Below are 9,802 nucleotides of genomic sequence, written 5' to 3' on the forward strand. Positions count from 1 at the left end.
CACAAAGCCATTTTGTTTACTCTTGTGTCTTGAACTTGTTCTTCATACTCTTTTCCTTCTTTTTCTTAATACCCTATTGTTGAAAAACTGGTAGATTTACTCAGTCATCCAGCTGGGGCAGCCACAAGTTGCTCTTTTGTCTCAAGATGCAAAGGCATAGAGGAACTTTTCCACCCCACTGCCTGCAAAAGCTGCTCATTCTTTGTTTATTGCTTGCAACACTCTCCTACAATTATCTAGAAAACAGCTTTAAACCCCTAGTGCCTGCTGCCAACAGGCCAGGCATAAAACTTGCAAGATACAGCCAAAACTTGCTCCTTCCATTAAACAGACACGGGAATCTCCATCTCAGCAGATCTAGATCTTACCCACAGTCTGCTCATGTCAAGAAGCTCTTACTGTCACTGCTTTGCACAAACTTTGGACTGACACCCTGGCCTGACATCACTGGGCCTCAGACCCCACCAAGACCTCCAGTGGCACAGCCAAAGCAGGACCCAAAGCAGCAGGAGGTTGAGCTGAAAACTGTCCTGATCCAGGAACAGAGGGCACCTCTGGGACCGGACTTTCTCCCTGAAAACCGGTATGAGATTTATTCTTGGCTCTATCCAATGCACTAACTGAATCCTTCTGCAAGTTGGCACCAGCTACTGTACCCTTCTGTGTTTTTGGTTCCTGTATTACCTTTTAATACTGGTCTCAAAGGACTGCAACTGATGTAGCTAAGAGCAGTGCTGTTTCGTACCACAAGTGAACTATCTACGGAATAATGATTTAGGTACTTTATGTACACTTTACATACACACTATTCACCAATGTATTTTAGCTCTGAAGGGCTCCAGGCCACCTATCAAGGAAAAGGACAGAATCAAAGATTATATTAATGTGGTCCCTGAAATTATGGTGAAATCCCACTCCTCATATTCATAATTTATTTCTAACTCCAGGCATATGATCAAGACAAAGGATCTCTAGTACACAGCACTATATTATCATTAGTTGAATACTGAAGGGATCTTAACAGTAGAAGGCATAGCTGTCACTTAAAAATTAACCATCCTACTTTTTTAGAATTTCCTGCCTTCTAACAAACTATGTGGTCATTCACATGATGAGCTACAAAACTAAGTTCAGAAACGCAAGAGATACTAAAGAAGTTACTCTTTTCAGTTGAACACACACAGAAATTAAAACATGCTTGTTTCAAACACATTTTTCTAACAACCCCACTGGTAGTCTGAAAATAATCTGTTATACAGTTGTAATGAAAGCATACATTTTAAGTTAGCATTATGCAACCATTAGGACATTTTAATTGCAGATAAACACTTAGTACCAACAACAAAAAACTCAGTTCTTTCATTAGATAGTAAGTTTTAAATGTCAGTGAGCAAGTTTGTTTTTTAAGGAGGAACATACTTCAGTTTTCTGGATGACAGACTCACTCATCTGAAAAAATCAGTTCCACTTGCTAAAATAAGCTCAATGGTTTAAATAAATTCAGAGCTAGGACAAACAGGAAGGACATTTTTTGTTAAATGTTTATCCTTGTACAATGTGCAATTGTTCTGGCTTCTGGATTTCTAACATTATCACCAAACCACAAAAATCACAGAAATATTTCATTTTCTATACTAAAAACTCTGAAGACTGCATCAGTTCTCCTGCAAAAACAGAGAAAAATCACTGTATCACAGTTGGGAAAACTCACACACTCAAACCCGATTTACTGGTGTTACACTAGCTGGTCAATATTAGTATGAGGGTAAAATCTTCAAAGGGGTAAAATCCTACCTGATTACAGAACCACCTGATCTCTCCTTTGCAGTAGGTTAGCAAAGGCTACCGAGCAGAGTGTTTGCTTTAAACACTGTCTTAAGGGCTGGATAAACATGGGTAATGTAGGCACATCCAAAAGTGGTGCTTAGCTCAGAATTATACTCGGAGCTGGGATTAGTCATCTAAGCTCCTTATTCAGTACCAGGCAAAAATTAGGCAAACAAAACCAGGATTCATAAGCACCAGCATCCCACCTCACCCTTGCCAGAAGAGGAGGTGGAGAATGAGGGTTGGATGTGACCCCTGTTACTCTCACGCAGGCAGGTAACAACCTCCCTGCTGCAGTCAAGTCTTTACAAACACCCCACCGGGAGCCAGTGCTTTCAAATCCCCTGCCCCTTTCATCTAAAAGCCCCGGGGCTACGACTGCTGTGCTAGCATGAGAGAAATTCAGGACCAAATCCCTGCTTTCAGAGAATTTGAACCCCACCCTTTCCCTGCCCTGTCTGCAGGGCATCCTAGGATGCACACACTCCAGAACTGAAACCTAGCTGCTGGGGGAGAAGGATGACCTGCCAACACCTGGGGTACCTCTGGGCTGGAAGTAAATAATTTGCCAGAAAAGCCCACCTGAGCCTGACACTGCTATGACAAATGATCCTTTTATTAAATACCAGGGTAAATGGGCATATGAACTTGTAAACCTTAATGGCATGGAACTAATGTAAACCCTCAGGGTGCTATTAATCACACTTCCATTACAAATAATTAAAAAAATAATTACTTGTTTTTGTTATTTTCTTTCAGATACTGGGTATCTGATGACAGGTTTTCAACTGCCTGATTAACCATCCCTTCTCCGGCATTCCGTGCAAGGATCCCACTAGCACAGCAAGAAGTACAGCAGCAGTCTCTGAAGACATTTATGTGTACCTGTCAGCAGGCGGTAATGTTCAAGCTACACATCTGGGACTTGTCCTCCCATCCTCCAGCAGTAGCACGGCAGTTAACACCTCAAATTTCACGATTTACAGCCCCGCCAAAAGGCTAAAAATGTAACTTTTAGCATATTGTTTCCTCATTGACTGATCCCCGAGATCCTGCTTGATTCTGCTCTCTTAGGGTATTTTGTAGTCTGCAGTCTCATGGGCTAAATGGATGCACTGTACAAACACGTGTCCCATCAAATGCAAATGTCCTCCTTCCTACTGAATGTCGGCTTGTTCCCAGCGGAGCAAAGGGTGCCCAGACTGCCTCACCTACCTCCCATTGTCCCCAGCCCCTTTCTCATGCCCCTCTTTCTCATTTGCTCTGGGACATAGACAGTCCTTGTCTTTTCAATCCGCCTTGATACATTAGTTCTTCTTAGAATGGACTAAACCTTTTGATCTTTGTCTCGGGCTTCTCTTCCTAATGAAAAAAAATCTACTAAGGAGAGAAGGAAAGTTGGGAGTATCCTTCTGTGGGTTCCTATGGCTCCTTGCGTGCAAAAGAACACCACTGCCTTTATTCACACAGTCAATCCACACAGACTGCCTACATTAAGCCCTCTGCAGTAAAGAAATTGCTCAATATCCACTGGAAAAAAAAAAAAAAGAGCTGGCAGCACTGTACACTGGTCTTCTCTCACAGTCCATGAGAAGCACACCTGAGCCCTGATGCTTGCCTTTGCTCTGCCAATGCTCATACCCGGGTGACCTAACTCATCCATGGGGCTAGCATGCCCTCCTGTTAAAAGATCTGCCCCTCTGGAGAGAAACTAATGTGCTGATGTAGCAAGAAATCACACACTCGAGGTATTGTCAACTGCTACCTAATGCTGTTCCTTCAGGAAGACTAGTCACTTGAATGTCGTAAAGTCAGACCTTGCCCTGCTGTCATTCGGGATCATTTTCACCACATCAATAGCTCAAATAAGTACAGGAAAGATTCCCTGAACCATGTTAGTGCAGGACCTGCCTGGGGTGAAGGCAACTTCTCTTCTGCCCTTGAGCTCTCAAACAAAGAATATGCACTTTTTAGCAGGGCCTGTTGCAACAGGACAAGTAACAGTTTTAAACTAAAAAAGGGTAGATTCAGACTAGATACAAGGAAGACATTTTTCACAATGAGGGTGGTGAAACACTGGCTCAGGTTGCCCAGAGATGGTAGATGCCCCATCCCTGGAAATAGTTAAGTTCAGGTTGGACAGTGCTCTGAACAACCTGACCTAGTTTAAGATGTCCCTCTTCACTGCAAGGGGGTTGGACTAGATGACTTCTAAAGGTGCTTTCTAACCCAAAATATTCTATAATTCTGTGACTTCTGGCCTTGAAGATCTGTCCTTCCTTTGTGACCCTAAAGAAAACAACATATGTCTCCTTCTCCGCAGCCCCTGCCACCCTTCTAACCAAACTCTCCAATTAAGCTGTTTGGCTCAGACAATTTGCAAACACTGAACTCAACCCAAACTAGTTACTGCACCGTGATGCTACCAGCATAAGCAAACCCACCGCAGCACCTTTGGTGCTGAGCCTGGAACATCACGTGAGCCATCCAGCAAGCACAACACTCCCACAAGAAAACAGCTTCCAGCTGCCCACCCAGGAGCCCACCCCTGCCTGCAAAAGCCTCCTGACCTGGGACAGGCTCACCCAAACCTCCCACTTCATGCCTTGTTGAGCCAAGGGCTTTCTCCAGTTAAAAAGGACTTATCAACTAAGCTATTGTTATTTTTCTTATTGATTTTCCTAAGCTACTCAGGCTTGTACAAGAAGCCATTAGCTGCCAGAAAGTCAGTTAGCAAAGGTCTTTATTTTTAATTTTTAAAAATTCAGTTTTAATTGGTAAATGAGATATGTTGTCTTCATTTGCTTTCATTCAAACATCTCAGAGCCAAACCTGAGAACCATTTAACATCAGTATAAAGAATCCAACAAATTTACACAAAAACAAGACCTCAGTGGGACAAATTATCTTTTGGATCATTAGCAGTGCAAATGGCATGGAGAGGCATTAAAAACGAGAGCAAGTTATGAAGTTTGCTGGAAGACATTCTTCACCCTTTGTTAGTGGAAAATAAAGTGTATTTCTAGCAAGTACTTCAAAGGGAGAGTGCCTTGCCCATAAATGTCTGAGGGTCTGTTTAGTGAAGTGGAATACAAGTACCTGTGAAACCCAAGTAAAAACATCGATTTATGGAAAAGATACATAATACTTATGAAGACAACTCTAAAATTCTACATTCCCAAAGAGTTCAGATGTTACTATTTTCAGATATACCTACAGATATATACTCTCTCCCTCCATGGTTTAAGACAGCTTCAAAAATATGCTTAGACAGGCTAGAAAAACTAAACAGAAATCCACTGGAGGAGAAAAGAATAATTTCTTTATTCTACTGTCTTCTATGGCATCTGTTAAGAGCAAGTAACATACTATTACACTGTCATTTTGCCCAAGACCCCAATGCAGAAGACACCTAGTCTTTCATATCACTGAGAAAGCATTACCTTCAGAAAAAAAGAAGTGCCTGCTGTATTCACCCAATTTAGCAGTCCAGAGTTCAACACTGCTCTTACAGAAATTGAAGAAACTCTCATTAATTACCAGGGGTGAAGGGCTGGTTGCAAAAATCCTAAATATGTTTTACTAATAGAATTCATCTTGTTAATAACCTGGCATGTGAACTCGTTTTTTCCGGCTGCTGAAAGCAGCTTGTGGTTTGCTTTTATTCTTCCAAACACAATTAGCAAAGCACTCCAGCAGCTGAATAGACCTATTCATTCGAACAAATTATTCTCTGACAGGGGTTTTTTTGGTCTTTTTTTTTTCTCCTCCAAAAACATCTCCCCCAAACTCTCTCCCATCCTGGTGTAGTCCGAAGAGACACAAAAGCCTGCCTGTCATTAATCTTGCCTCCTTGTGCCTGAAAAAAGACCAGTGGGACGTGCACTGCTGAATATGTTACTTTTTCAGCATCTCTCTTAGTGACATGACTGAACTGCTCTCTTCTCACAACTCTTATCTTAGCTGGTGTATAAGCCTAATTAAAAAGCTGACGTAAGGAATACACACGGGGAAGAGTTTGGCACGGATGTCAAGGATGAGATGATAAACTTTATGAGCACAACTACCTCCCACGTAGCTTTTGTAGTTAACTGTTGGAGCTCAAACAGTTGTTCTGAGACAGGCCATTTCACATTTCAGAGGGCTGAAAATGTTAAATAAAATGGACCTACCCTTTCTAATAGGGAGTAGCATCTTGCTGATCTAATTAATCTGCATAGCCCATTCTTTCACTGAGATAACTTTACAGGCAGATCGGTCTCCAGTTCCCTTCTCCTGTTGCCCATTTTCGGTGTGAAAAGGGCTGTGGATAGGATAAAACCCATTCATCCACCTCAGGAACAATGCTGTCACGTAGTTAACATGGCAGAAATATTTCTTTAATTAGTTACTTCTCCAGCTTTTAAATGAGAAATAAAAACAAGCCATGGGTGGTCTATAACCTCAGAAGAGCAAATATCCTGGGCTGTAAAATCATCCCAGCTCAGAATACTGGGTTAGACATAAAAGAAGCATTTATTGAATCCTAGGCCTGAGTCAGGAACAGAAGGTGCATTAAGAGCTTCCAAACTGCAGACTACCACCAATTCATTAAGTGTTCGGCATTATCTAATAAAAATGGCTTATGCATATACTATAACTGAAACACTATGTATTCATAAACATTTTTAACTGGAGTATCTGTTGGGAGTTACTCACCAATTCAGAGACAGTTTCAAGTTATTCCTTCAAGTAAATGCTTGCAATTGCCATTCCTGTCTGCCTCACCCAGGCTATAGGCCTGCAAGTAGAGCTTGTCCTGTATTTTCAATTAAATCAAGTATCTCAGCTGGTTTATAGAGACCAGAAAAATGTTGCTGTTAATGTGTTGGTAACACATTAACATCACAGAAGTGAGAAAACCACTCAAATTTGTGTATTATCATTACACTGATTCTACTGCCCTTATGTCTGAATCCAAACTGCTTTCAGATACTGAAAATGGTGGCCAAGCAAACTAATAATATCTGCTAATGGACTAAGGCAGCTGTCACAATGGGACATTACAGACAGAGAACATCATTTCTAGCCCCATCCTGAGCAACTACTACCTCCTCAAATACTTCTAAGATGCTTTCTCAGAACCTTTCTGCCACTCTTATTTTCAGTGTTGTCTGATTAAGAGGTACTTAAGGAAGCTTCTTCTTTAACAAGAGACTCCTAGAGGATTCAGAGAAATTGCCTTCCACACTTTCCTGCTCACTCACAATGCACAGGTTGTTCTACCTTCCCCACTTCCACAGCATAACACCCACACAGAAATGGCAATTTCTGACCTGAGAAAGACATACCCAGAACATGTTTTTCTCTTTTCTGTGTGATTTCACAGCTGGAGATGAAGATGGCCAACACTCTTTGACCTGTTACTCCTCCAAAGGCCACAACTGGACAGCTGCTGCTTTAGGGCTTTGCCCTTTCTGTCTCCTTTATCTTTCCCTCTGTCATCTGCTTATTTTCCAATTTTATGATATGCTTTTTGAGTAGATAATAATGCCTTTAGGATTAGTGCTGGCAAGAGGCCAGGACAAAATGGCAGCACTAATGACTTTTGTTTGAGTTAGGGTCACAGTAAGATAATTTAGACCATGGACCCTAGGGCCCATTTTTCCATGACACTAGAAAAATTCACACAAAGAAGCAGAAACACTGAATACTTCAAATTCAAACCTCCCTGAGTTCACCCTCTTGGGACACAGCTTGCAGAAAGGATGAGAATTATATTTCAACACTCATGCACTTGAGATGGACTGTATCACCGACCCTCTTTCTCCAGAGTTTTTGGTTTTGGGAACAGAAACCAGCAGAGAAAAATCCATCTCTGTCACTTCCCACCCACTCAGCGGAAGGACCTCTCCCTCCCAGGCTTCCCTTGGAGGATACAGCCTTGCACCTAGGCCAAAACTGCCACTTTCTTCCCATGCTGCCAAGAGAAGTACCATTAATGAGGTACCCACTGTTTATATATCTTTCATAGAGGACGGAACTGGCCCTCAGTTTGGCTTTTTATTTTTCCCCATTAGTTTTTAAATAATTTTTTTTTTTTTTGTTAAGCCTAAAAGCTGCCCCAAAATGTCAATCCTCTGAACATGGCAGCAGGACAATCAGTTAAGGGAATATGAAACATCTTTTTCTCACTGTCTCAATTGGGAAAATGCAAAATTCATTATAAATTATGACAAGCAAACCAGACAGTTAAAATTCACACACTGTTAATGAAGTAACAAGAGCTGTTTTTTGCTATGCTCAACTCAAGGCTACCCCTCTTAAGGAAGTTTTATTTTCAGATTGCATTAGGAGGCTGTGAGAAAGCAGGTAGGGGAGGCTCTGTGGAGATCTATGGAAGTTAAGCATCTAAATAATACCAGGACACTGGGCAATTGATACCAAACCTCCTTTCTTTATGGCTATAATCCGTAGGTCCTCCACAGGGAGCCCCAGATCCCTATGGCTTCCACCATGACCCTCCTGTGAGTCAAGGACTGATACTTCCAATGGCAGGAAGCTGCAGTAGGTGTACATAGATCACAAGTTCTCCCTCTGCCCTGACAAGAAGAGACTGGGAAGGGTGCAAAAAGCTATCTGCTAAAGGAAGGGCAGAAGAGGAGTAGGAGAAGCAGTGGCAGCAGTGGGACCCCCATGCCACTGCCTGGCTCGAACAAAGGCTGATGTTTTTCTGTGAGGGATTGCTTGCAGCAAGATGAAAAGCTCTGTATCACAGGCAGGAATGGCATATAGGAAGAGGCAGCCCTCAGATCCAGGCAGAAGTTGGCCAAGGACAAGGTAGTAGGGAGCCAAGCCACCTGTGCAGCTGCCCTGGGACAGCCAGGAGCCCTGCCAGCACACGTGGCTGACTGCATAAGAGAAAAGAGGACTTCCATCAGTGGGTATGCAGCCGTGCAAGGACACAAACACAACAGCCTGCAAAATCTACCCCTGCTGGCATGGGGGGATTTGGTCTCTCAGGGATGCATTTCTGCTTGACCATAACAGGGCTTGCATCTAACTCAGCATCTATCAATGCTGAACTCGCATACAGTTTTCAGTGGCCTCCCACCCTAAAGAACAGCAAAGCATCCCATTGCCTAGGCCCAAACTTTCCACAGACAGCATCCTGAACTCTTGGCAGTTTAACACTTTTCTCATCAGAGGAAATGTCACGCTGCCTAGACTAGGAAAGCCACAAAACTGTGGATGACTGGATCTTTCGTATTCAAAATCACAGTTCTCACCAACGACAACCAAGTACATGGCAGATTTTCAAGGTACACAGCTTGCTAAGTGACACCTGCAAAATGGCAGTTAAATGGAAAAGGGAGGAACAGCACAAACGACAGTCTGTGACTTCAAATTCATGCAGCAGATTCTGCAGAAAGCAGCACCTTGTACTCCGCAGTTGGGGTTTCTCCACTAACATGAGGCAAAGAACACCAGCAAAAGACAATTTCTGCCTCCCAAGACTTTGAAAATTTCACAGGAAAAATGTACGCCCCTGATGTGATTCAGATGTAACATTTTAATTAAAATATGTCAATAAAATAAATTCAAATTCTAAGAAGCATATGTTTTCTGAAGACAGCTGAGAGCATGCAATAAATGGCAGGAAAGATAATTTATTAACACAAGATTCAAGTGCATCAGCTTGTGCTTTGAACTAAAGATGACTCCTCCACCCATGAGGGACACAATGCTTAAAGCAAAGATGACATAGGTGCCCAAGTGGGAGCTGGTAAATGAGAGATTTGTGTTGCTTTCTTGAGTTTTCAGGCATGAATTCCTAGCTCTCATTTCCTACAGCTAAAGACTGACCACACTCTCCTCAAGCCTCTTTTCTTTATAAGCATATTTGGAAAGTTTACTCCCCCTCATGGGGAAGGCTGACTGTCTGGGAAGTACTTGCATCAGCACGCAGAAATCCCTACAGGTATGCGTTATACAT

At 42.4% G+C, this 9,802-nt stretch overlaps 1 protein-coding gene across 1 annotated transcript in view; it reads right to left on the reverse strand.

Annotated features, from left to right (window-relative positions):
- The window catches only part of NPR3 (natriuretic peptide receptor 3), a 33,790-nt gene that overhangs the window by 18,075 nt on the left and 5,913 nt on the right, over positions 1-9,802 (reverse strand). The gene's annotated exons all lie outside the window — the stretch shown is intronic.

This window comes from Merops nubicus, unplaced genomic scaffold (genome assembly GCF_000691845.1).
Source record: "Merops nubicus isolate BGI_N331 unplaced genomic scaffold, ASM69184v1 scaffold10099, whole genome shotgun sequence".
NCBI lineage: Eukaryota > Metazoa > Chordata > Aves > Coraciiformes > Meropidae > Merops > Merops nubicus.